Source organism: Lycium ferocissimum, unplaced genomic scaffold (genome assembly GCF_029784015.1).
Source record: "Lycium ferocissimum isolate CSIRO_LF1 unplaced genomic scaffold, AGI_CSIRO_Lferr_CH_V1 ctg15915, whole genome shotgun sequence".
In the NCBI taxonomy this organism is placed as follows: Eukaryota; Viridiplantae; Streptophyta; class Magnoliopsida; order Solanales; family Solanaceae; genus Lycium; species Lycium ferocissimum.
The window spans coordinates 1-11,439 of record NW_026716316.1 but is presented as its reverse complement, the minus strand read 5'-3'; the positions used below and the strand labels follow the sequence as shown (position 1 = coordinate 11,439).

Genomic DNA, 11,439 nt, shown 5'->3' with positions numbered 1-11,439 from the left:
TTTGATCTTATTGATAAGTAGTGAGATAAACAAAAGGTTGTTCTGATGTCATTTAAGGAAAGGATACACCCCAAAAAGAGATATACTATCTATTCCCCTGATTAGATGGCTTCTTTCAAACAAGTTGCACAAGATCTTCTAATGCACCTGTAACGATGCGCTAGGTCATTTTGAGCTTTTGGACTTCCCTCCCCCCCCCCCCAAAAAAATATCCTTTCCGTAGCTTTACAATGGTATTCATGACTTGCGGGGATGGATGGTGCGATTCCCGAGGAAATTGGGTCATTATCGAAGAACAAGTTATAAAAAATGAAGTTCTTAAGTTAAGAAAATGGAAAAGTTTGATCAAACTCAACATCAAGGGTTAAAGAAGTCGAACTGAAATTTCACCGATTCAATTGATATAGGACTTATCGAGTAGGTTCGAGTGTGTGTTTTGGACCGTTGATGTGGAAACTAGTCAAGTAAAGAATTTAGGGTTGACCACGACTAACATTGGGTCAAGAAGACTCTATTTTGGTGTTTTGAGTGAACGAGCAGGTTCGTAGCGTGCTTTATGACTTAAATACATATTTAGTTTGTGTTTAGGAAATTCTAAATGAATATCGGGTGTTGAATCAAACTTTGGAGCATGATGGTTTTTCAGTTGCCGATGTGATTAAAACCCTTCACCGCGATCGTGTGGCTATGTCTTGATTGCGAAGTGTGATGTGGCAAAGCAGCGCGATTGCTGGGGTAAGGTCGCGATCGCATAGAGTGGTTTCATGGGCTGGGACGGCAGTGCTTCGCGATTGCGGGAATGAGTCCTGCGATCATGATAAAGGCACGATATTTTTTCCTCATTGTCACCTACTAAATCCACGGTGACAGTAGGCTCATTGCAAGGCGAAAATGGCCCCCAACGCCTCAGGGCTGGGATTGCTTCCGCTTGTCCCATTGACTTTTGTTGTTTTCCTTAGTCTCCACCTCTCCGGTAGGGGCTCACAATTTTTTAAGTGGGAGCGGAGAAGCAAGAATCATGTTTTTTCCTGGACAAGGCAATGAGGAAATCAGTTTCTCTGGCCAGCTCATAAATTTAAAAGGGCTTTGGCACGGCCTGAGAACCTGACCCTTCTTCGTACAAAGCCCTAAAAATGGATAGAGGTAAGAAAACATGACATAAAAGAAGATGAAAATCATAACAAAGAAAGATGTTGTAATGATATGATTGGCCGTTACGGTACTTTTGACCTTGTTAACCTTTTTTTTCCGAGCTTCATTAGCTTATATTAGACTTGCAAGGATAGGTGATACGATATTTGAGGTCATCGGAGGAATATTAGATTGGTTTTTGTGATAATAAGCCTTAAAGCGAAAAATGTTTGACCCACAATTGACTTTTGGGTAAACGGACCTTTTTTGGCAATCCGTCGATTTCGAGAGGTCCGGATGGGTGTTTGTAACTTGCTAGTATGTTCAGTTCAGTTCCTAATGCACTCGGGTGCATTTTGGGACTTGAGTTGGAAAGTTGGTTTAGGCTACTGGCGGCGGACTTGGTCAACGAGACCTCTTTTCAGAATCCGAGTGCGCGGGTGAGTTCGTAGCGCGTTTTTACATATGTATGCATATTTGGTCTGTGTCTGGGAGGTTCCGGATGTTGATTCCAAGTTTGAAAAAAAAACAGAAATTTTTGGTGTCTGGTGGCGGCCATAGCGGTGGGGTGGCTGCGATAGCGATGGTTTGACCGCCGTAGCGGCCGACGGATCAGTTTCTTATTTAAATGCCTTATGGAAACCCTTATTCCTCCCATTCCTAATATTACATTTCCTTAGCATCTTGGAGGCGATTTGAGGAGAGTTTGGTCAGATTTCTCATGAGGGTAAGTTCCCTAGTCTCAATTCCTTTCATGTATCTTTCCTAAGTAAGAATTCATGGTAGTAAATTCATAGAACATGAAGAATAAAATAGGATTTTTATGATTTCTTCTTTAAGGGGGTTTAAGTCTTTCTTGAGGAGTTATAATTGATGAATTTAGCTAGTTACGCATGGAATTTGTTAAATTAATGTTGTTAGGCTCGAATTTATCTATTTATTGGGATGAAATTAAAGAGGGTCTTTGGAGTTTCTTTCTTGAATGAACTTTGATTATCGAACCTTGATTTGTTTATGGAATAAGCTTATATTAGTATGGAATTGATGGGTAATAGCTATATAAACATGATTCATTCATTATTAGTAACCAATTTATGAATTTGAGAGTTAGGGATTATACCCAAAATTTGGGGTTTCTCTTTAAATACGATTTTCGCTTAATATTGAGTTGTTTTAGGAATTGATTAGTGGGTTTTGATCACTTAGACCTGAATTGCATGTTTCACTTTTGAATTTTCCGTTTTGCCTTTGTCGGCCCGTTTCGCCAAATTCCATAAGCTTAAGTTCATCAAATTGAAAGCCTAGCAATATGGGTATCGTTCTTTATGATTTTTAATCTACATTATGTTATAAATAGACCTTGAGTATTTGTAGGCATTGAGGAAGGGCAAGGAGCTCGCGTGATTTGTTTGGAATTCCTGTTCGGCACTCCAGGTAGGTTATGGCTTACCTTTTTGGTTAGACTTCGGCTAGCGACTCGTATGTAGTACTAGGAAACTGTTAGTGACATCATGTGAACCTTCGGGTATGAAGTTTGGGATGGAATTCTTAGATTGGTACTGGTGTGTGACTATGTTTATGATTGGCTTTCTCGTGAGAATTGGTGGTTTCTATGTATTACGGGAGACTGGTTAGAAGGAACGGATTCATGTGATACTTGTACTATGATGGCTCTCCTTCTACGAATTTGATTGTAATCCACATGTTAATTATGATAATCTCATTGCATGACATACTTTCTCATATCCATGATATATTTGTAATTGATCTTGATATTGATAAATGGTGATGACAGAAGTGAAAATAGGTTTTTAGCGAGGGGAACTCCTGTCATTAAAGGTCCAAGTCCGGTCGCTATAAGTCAATAATGACAGGGTAAAATCCGGTCGTCACCCGTCGTTAAAAGCCCTGTCGTTAATACTTAACAACCGGATTTCCGATCGGTCGTTAAAGATTTGTTAGTGACGGCATGATTCCGGTCATTATACGTCATTTATAGCGACAGTATTTCCTTTCGCTAATTAATCATCCGGTCGTTAAAACTCTTTAATGACGACAACTAATTAGTCATTGCAAGTGCTTTAGCAACCAAATTTCCCCTCGCTAATGTGAATTCTAATAAACATATATAGTTACAAAATTATATTACTGAATAGTAATAAATTTAAAATGAACACAACGCTAAAATGCAAAGAAAATTAGCATATATAATATAAATGTAAAGATCAATGACACAATTGTATCAAAAAAATACATAGTTCCAAATCTACCTGATTCCTAAAAGTATGATTTTACTAACAAAAGGAACTAAGATATTGTATTATAAAATCCTAATCTATTTATTTAGTAACGCGAAAAATCTTCTTCCAGCTTGTGCATTGTTGTACCACATTGTAAGTTGCGTTGATTTGCATATATTTGTCCTACAAAAGGAGGTATATATAATGACATTTTGATAGAAAGTTACAAAATACAAAGTAAGGACTAACAAAGAAAGAAGGTGAAGTAAACACATGTTTTTTTGTATATGAACAAAAAAATAGCTGAAAATGTCGCTAGGTCTACAACTGTTTAACAGCTTAATCAAACTAACCAACAAAAGATATTGGAAAGGGATAAATAACTTCAACGGAAAAAATAAGAAGACAAACAGATGAAAAACACTAAAGTGCTTTGTCCAGTGGGAACAAAGAAGCCAAAAGGTCTAATCCAGGAGCTATTGCATTTCCAAAGACACTTATTTGATGTTATTTTACTTCTCTGGTAAATTCCTATCGACTATCCATTGACCAATGAACATAATCATGTATGGATGTTGATTTATAGCTTTCATGATACACTACTTACTATGCTATCACAAAAACTTTAATCTTCATGCTCGCTAAACTAGTTCCCTCCGGTTTTCCCCTCACAATCTTCATTTTGAATCTCCTATAACTTCATAGAGTGTGGACTTCACGAGAAAAATAGTAGTTGCAATTGCCACATCAAATGTAAAAAATAAGTACACATATTGCATTGATAATCAAATACCTTCTCAAAACATTGTTTGCTAGGCTGAGAACTCGAAAAATATATTGAATCCATGTATTTGGACCTCTTTGAGCTTTAAAGTTTCTGTCATTAAACAAATGAAACATAAACTTAAAGCTAGTGGCTCCCATACTGTAAAATTGCAATTTACTATAAAAATTACTTCTCTGTTTATAATGAAGCTAGCACCTAAATTATATCTTAGTTGTGTTTTTTTTTTTTTTTGGTAAAAACATTTTATTATTACCAACATTATAGCTCAAGAAAATGAAAAATAACAGACTGAAACTGGACATTAATCCCAGTTATAGAGTATAATTTTCACGAGACAATCAACTGACTACATCTATCACTCTAGTCTAGTCACACAGTAGAAATTAGTAGCATGCACTGATTTCCTCCGGTTATTTTTTCATGCTACAAGAATCCTACCAAATCATTTGAAACCAAAACTTGCTTCAAATCATTTGAAACCAAAACTTACTCGATGCAAGTAATTCGTAATGTCTAGCTTTGAAGGAACTTAAGTTCTTTCATTTTCTGCTCATAAATGGATCTAAAATGTACTTATCAAAGTTTGGAAATATGCTAATTGTGAATAGCTTAGGAAATCTTTATTAAACAAAGATGTAATGAGAAATAGGATTGTAGCACGATGCATGTTAGAGCACATCCAAATGATAAGAATCATAAAAAAGTGAGTCTAACTAATTATTTTTAGCACTCACATAGATTTAGATACATTTGATTTTAGACATGATCAAAGAAAAGGGATAGCTAACCTTAGCTTTGATCGCTAAACTCTAGGTTATGGATATAGTAATTGTTTATTACAAGTATAAGACACTTCTTAAAAATAGCTACTGCAATTGAGCAAATGTAATTGAAGAGAGACATACGAGTTAAACCAGATCAAACCTACCAAACTAGCTATGCTACTCTGAATCAAATCTTTCAGCAAGTTGCAAGATACTTCAATGACCGATGTCTACCATGAGTGTAGTGCCAGCAACTTACCCGTAACTCCTAAGAACTAGAGAAGTGATATAAAATAGAGAAAAATATACTCCTCTTTCTGTCTAAAACAACTCCCTAAATTACAATGCTCAAAATTTTAAAGTCTTAATTGCCTTCATCGCATAATCCAATATTTAAAAAGACATTTAACCTTTTTAAGCATGTAAAGAGGAACTGAGACAAAGTTCAAAAGTGAACAGGATAAATTGCATAATTCAAAATCCTAACCTGGCAGGACCTACAGCAATAATTCCTCCTTGCTGCCTGACACATCATTGGAATAAATGGTCTTTAATAATATGAAAAGAAGACATGTTGAAAACACTAAACATGCATTTATAATGTTTTGCAACATGGCCTAATATGCAGTTAGCAAGAAGCTATCACCAATCAATTAGTGCAAAATTGTAAAGATTCTAACAAGACGAAAGCCACATACCAACTATAAGCTAAAATGTTAGAGAAACTATGGCTTATGGTTTACCTATAGATAAACAGAAACAATTAAGTCTTTATGTTAAGCTTAAACCCCCATTCACTTCAGGTGGATTTTGCGGAAAAAGGAATCGCTTGGATCAAATAATTGTTCCTTGTTTTCTTCTCACACCAAGTTCGATTTAATGTTTTAGAGTAGACCATCACAGTCATGGAACTTCTAGGCATACTAAATGCGGTCCAATTGGCGAAGCTTCCTTAGGAAATACAAAGCACCAAGTTTCACTTCTTTTGTCTTAAGAAAGAAGAGGCTCCAACTCAATGATGAGAAACTATGAAAATACAGTTAATAGATACTTTACATGTCCTATGAGCTAACAGACTCATCAGAAGATAAGCATCTGCATAAATTGAAACTTTGCAGAATAGCAGTTGAAAGTAAAACGCCTTTACATTTGTATGCTACGCACATTAAGATTGAAGACATTTCTCATCAATGACAAAATCAAGAATAAACATTACGCTCTTCCGGTCAAAATAAATTAAAAAAGAGCTTGTGTTTGCACTTTTGAGATATTTTTAATAACATTCAGTTTCTAATTAAGCAAGAACGTTTTTGCTTAAGTTATATATCTTATAGTAAATGTCTTACCTACATCTTAAGAATGAAGTAGATTCATATGACTCTTGACAAAAACAGTATCAACATGTCCTTTTTTTTTTTTGATAAGGACAATATCAACATGTTTAAAAATGAGAGACAGGGAAAACAACTAATCAGGAAAAAGAAAAGAGAAGAAAGATGGGGAGAACAAGTAACATACTCATTAACAGGTTAATTAGAACAACATACGAACATCTGCACTAACCTTTCAGAGTGGTTGTAATTGCACTAACTCTTGAGCTGATGACCTTGAACCCCTTACAACATTAATATCCCCATTGCCATCATACCTAAAGGAAACTAGACACTTTGCAATAGAGCTTCCAAATAAATTGAACATAATTTGGATTGTGATTTTACACTATATCCTTACTTAATAAACGCACCAGTGATTAAGCAACCCCATTTACCATCTCATGGCCATGCTTGAGTTCAAGTTATTTTACAGGAGAGTATATCAGCTGGACCTTACGATAGTGAATGGTGATTGAAGTTTTGCAAAGGATAGACGAGTGTATGTGAATAACAGTCTGCTGACTTATTCCCTATTTAAGTAAGATAAATCAAAAGCTTGGGCACTTGGCTGCTGTTGAGTATCCGATTTATGAGTGATCAAGGTAAATCATTTCATCCTACTCTTAATCACGCCACATTCAAAAGCCCGGTACTTAAGTGGAGGAGAGTAGAGTAGCGGACCATGATCCACCAAGTTTCGAACAGTGCGCCACTACCTTTGAGAATTTCTCAGTTATAAAAAGAAGATGAAAAAGAACTCGAGATTTAAATTCAAATTATTTTCCTAGTAGATATTTGAGATATAGAGGACTAACATCTTTTTATTTTGCAGTACAGAGCAAGACAAAAAAACAGCATACCTACTTCTGCAGTTAACAACCTCTCAACAATAAACTCTAAACCACATATACTACTGCAGTAACCAACTTACATCAATACAATATTACCACATCAGCTAAGTATAGAAATTAAGAGATGCCAAATTGTTACTGAGACTAGTTTTCATTCTTCCCCCACATACAAACTAATATCTTTTTGGTGATAAACTATGACATATTACCATATTCCAAAAAAACAGAACCAGCAAGTTACAAACTAATATTATCATACTTTTAACACAAAAATGGTGCTTCCAGCTTCTTTATGCTTCTATATAGGATTCAACTCTTTCAAGAAGCAATTATACCTCTATAGCTGGTGAGCCAATAACCTAAAATTCTATTGTCTTTTACATTAGCAGATGACCATTTTCATGATGTACAAATTTTGTGCATATTTTAGGTTCAAGCCATGTATGATAATCAAGGGCTTAAATCCAAGTACTTAGGATTATCCAAATCTGCCAAATTACACACGGCTAAAAAAATTTGAAATCCGAAAAAGAGAAGAGGAAAATGAAAGAGAAGAGGCAATGCATTATAAATAAAACTAAAGTTTCGCCATTTCTAGGATTTACAAAATAGGATCAATTGATTTATCTTGATTTGCAACAAGCCATCGACATGAATTATCACGAAATGTATATGCATGTATATATATATTATTTTGATAGCCGAAGCATAAAAGTAAATCTTTTCAAATGTCATTTGGCTTAAGATAGAATGAGACTCTCAAGCCGTGTGGTGTTCGGTGGTTAGCCCCGATACCTCGTCATGGCCCGTAGCCTTGGGTCTTGTTTCTCATTTGGCTTTAGCCCAATAACTCTCAAGCCTTGTTGTTTTGTATGTATATATGCATACGAATAATCCAGCAAAGTGTCCGTGTTGACCGGGGAATGGATAAACATAAACAGAGGACCGTTCAATGGATTTAGGCATTTTACCAAGGCGCCATCTTATTTTTTCTCCTACAAGCTTGCCAAACAAACAAGAAAGCCCCCACAATACTCAGCATATGCACCATAGGTAAACAAAATAATTTCAAAGAAAGTAAACAGACTAAGTCTGTCCTTTTTTAACCCAAGCAAATGAATTTTATATCTTGGCTTATCAGTGGTTACAATAATTCGAACACACCAAACATACAAAACAGAAAAAATATCGCTTAAAAGAATGAGCTAGGAACCTTTCATCTTAAGTAGCTACTAGTTAAGTGAGATTACAACTAAATTCCAAAATAAATTATAAATTACTTGTTAATCTTAGGTAGTAGCTACATCAGAAAAATTAGATTACGACCAAGTTCTAAAATATCTCTTTACAAATGAGAAAAAGTTCAATAAGTAATATCATTTAGCATTTCCATAAGTAGTATCTTGCCAAATTGAAATTGGTTTTATGATTTTTTAGCATATTTGACGAAATTACAGCATTAAATTTACATCCCTATGCTGATTAAACTAGTTTTGAAGATTAAACAAGTTTTCCCCCAAATTATCTTCCATCCCTATGCTAATTAAACAATTTCACGGCGACTCGACAGAATAGAAACAAAAACCAAAAAACGCAGTCTAATAACATAGCAATAGAAACATAAAGCTCACCCAAAAACCTCAAGCACACAAAAATCATGTAATTCACATAAAATCGAATAAAGAACGAAGCCGAAAGTAACCCACGCTGTAAACACAGATGAAAGAGTGAACGATGATGGAGAAGAGTGAAACCGTGTATTCTGATAAAGAGATAAGAACGATGACTCCCAAAGACCAACCCGAAACAATCTACGAAACTTACGGAGAATATTTTGAGCCAAAATTAAGAAATGCGGAGAGAGGAAGCCAAAAATAACATATAAAAAGTGCAAAATTACGAATCTTACCTTGAGAAGAAACCCTAACAAGAACAATGGATGATGACAAAGGTAACAAACAGTTTTTTCTTCTCCCAGAAACTTAATTTTGATTGCAGTTGCAGGCTTACGATGCTTACGATGTTGGTGATAGACCAGCAGTTTTTAATTTGGATCTGTGTGTGTGTGTGTGTGTGTTCTGATGATAGCTAATGTCATTTTTTGGAGGGGGGTGGGGTGGGGGGAAAAGGAAAGGAGGGAAAAAGTAGCGCCTATTTTTTATTGATAATTAACGTTAACGACGGATTATTATGCTTTTAACGATGGCAATATTTCCCCTCGTTAATATTGAGTTAAAAATGGGTTTTAATGACCGGCTAAAAAATTGGTCGCTATACATATATTTTTAATGACCGGATTCATGTCCCTTCGTTAAGATGTAGTTGTTAAAAGTCATATTTCTTGTAGTAGTACTTAAGCTTGGCAATGGGAAATACGAGCAATTCAACGAAGGGTGAGATTAATATTAGAAGTTCCATTCACATTAGATTTTTAAAGCTCTTAAATGCATGTAAATAGTAATGCATTTACATATCTTAAATGTCCTTAATTGCATTTCCTCTGATGATAAATAGAGGCCAAAAAACATTCAGCCTTATTCAACTACTAGTGAATTTCGTCGCGCTTCACACGATCATCAAAATAAAATTAAAATATAGCTAAATAATTATTATTAGATTTTTTAATTGAAATCATCAATCAATTTTATTTTTTTCTCTATTCTTCAATTATAACATTATTGTTGTTCTAATTATATTTTTCAAGGTTGATATCAAATGGGAAAAAACTTAGCTCAACAAATTCAATATCGAATAAATAACCCTCCTTAGATTTGATCATATTCTTATTACCTTGAAGGTTTTGAAATCTGTCCTTTTTTTTTGGTTATTTTTCAATATTATTTACTCTTCTATTCTTATCTTTTTTCCCTACTGCTTTCCATTAATAATTTTATTTCTGAATTCCATCATTCTTTATATTCATCCTAACATTATTTCTAAGCTCCCCTTTACCTACTCTCTTTTCCATTCATTTCTTTACCTTTGCTTATTCAATCCCATCAAAAAATTAGTAATTGTTGTTATCTCTCCTTAAAATAATCTAGTTAATTGGCCTTTTATTTATTCTCCTTCAAAAATTAGTAATTGTTGTTATCTGTCTTTAAAATAATCTAATTAATTGGCCTTTATCTTTCTTATTAATTTTATGGAAAATGCCAAAAATTAATTTTACTCTTAATTATTTTTTTAAAATATATTTTTCATAATTATATGTTGCATAAACATCAAAAAGTAAATAATTTTAGTTATGATTGGTTATCCTCCTCTTCTATCTCCCACGTTTTGAAGTATATAAATATCACATGCCGATAAAGTGAAACAACAAACGTACTCTAATATTTCTCGAAAATTATTGATAAGAACTTTTACCATTGCTCTTTTCATCCAAATATTATACTCTTTTCATTTTAGAGGATCCACAATGTAACCATTTTCTTTAAGAGGACATACATAATTTTTATGTAAGATATAATTCAAATATTGTATTAGAAGTTATAAATCGTGTTACATGTTTTTCTTTTGCTTCTTTCCTTTTCTTTTTAATACCCTTCATAAACTGTTATCCCTCCGTAAGTAATGAAATCAATTCTCCTTTTATCTTTTACTAATCTTATGAAACATCCTAAAAATTACTTTTTATGTTGAATAATTCCTCTTACCATTGCTCATTTAGTAATATTCCTTGCCATGTTTTAAGCCAAGAAAAAATATATCCCCTTGTCATGTTCAACAAAGAAAAAGATATTCAATACCGGACAAAAGTTCGTTCCTCTATAAATATGATGAAATAAATAAATGGTGAATCAAGATTAAAGAAAAACAACAATTCCGGTAAGAGAGAGAAACAAACAACTTTACTAAATTATTTTATCCTAACCCAATATTTCTGCATATTTCAAGTAGTACGCTCAAAGAGTTTAGACCCAATTGACAAAAAGAGTAATAATTAATGAAAGTCTAAAAAAACTTGAGGACTTTTAAGCTTTAACTGTTACAACAAAAAAAAATGAAAAACTTAAAGACCGTCTCTTTACATATCAATAAACAACTTTCCTATGAATTAAACTTTATTCTAAAAATTAAAAACAATTTTTACATTTTCATGTTCTATCATTAGGCTTATTAAAAGTTGATCTACATGACTACGGAAGGATATATACGTACTTTTTTTAAGCAAACATCTACGCATGTACATATATGTTGGACTTTTTTTTTTGCTTTAATTATGAAAACACCCTGCCTTAGAGACATAATATAACATAATCAAATTCTCCAAAAAAACATAAGAAGGAC

At 33.8% G+C, this 11,439-nt stretch overlaps 1 long non-coding RNA gene across 1 annotated transcript; it reads right to left on the bottom strand.

Annotated features, from left to right (window-relative positions):
* Positions 1 to 3,320: 3,320 nt before the first annotated feature.
* LOC132042523 (uncharacterized) lies at positions 3,321 to 7,807 on the bottom strand. Its single transcript, XR_009411508.1, has 3 exons — positions 5,087 to 7,807; positions 4,165 to 4,248; positions 3,321 to 3,554 (listed from the first exon to the last, which is right to left on the bottom strand). It is a non-coding gene; the product is annotated as an uncharacterized LOC132042523 (long non-coding RNA).
* Positions 7,808 to 11,439: the final 3,632 nt, after the last annotated feature.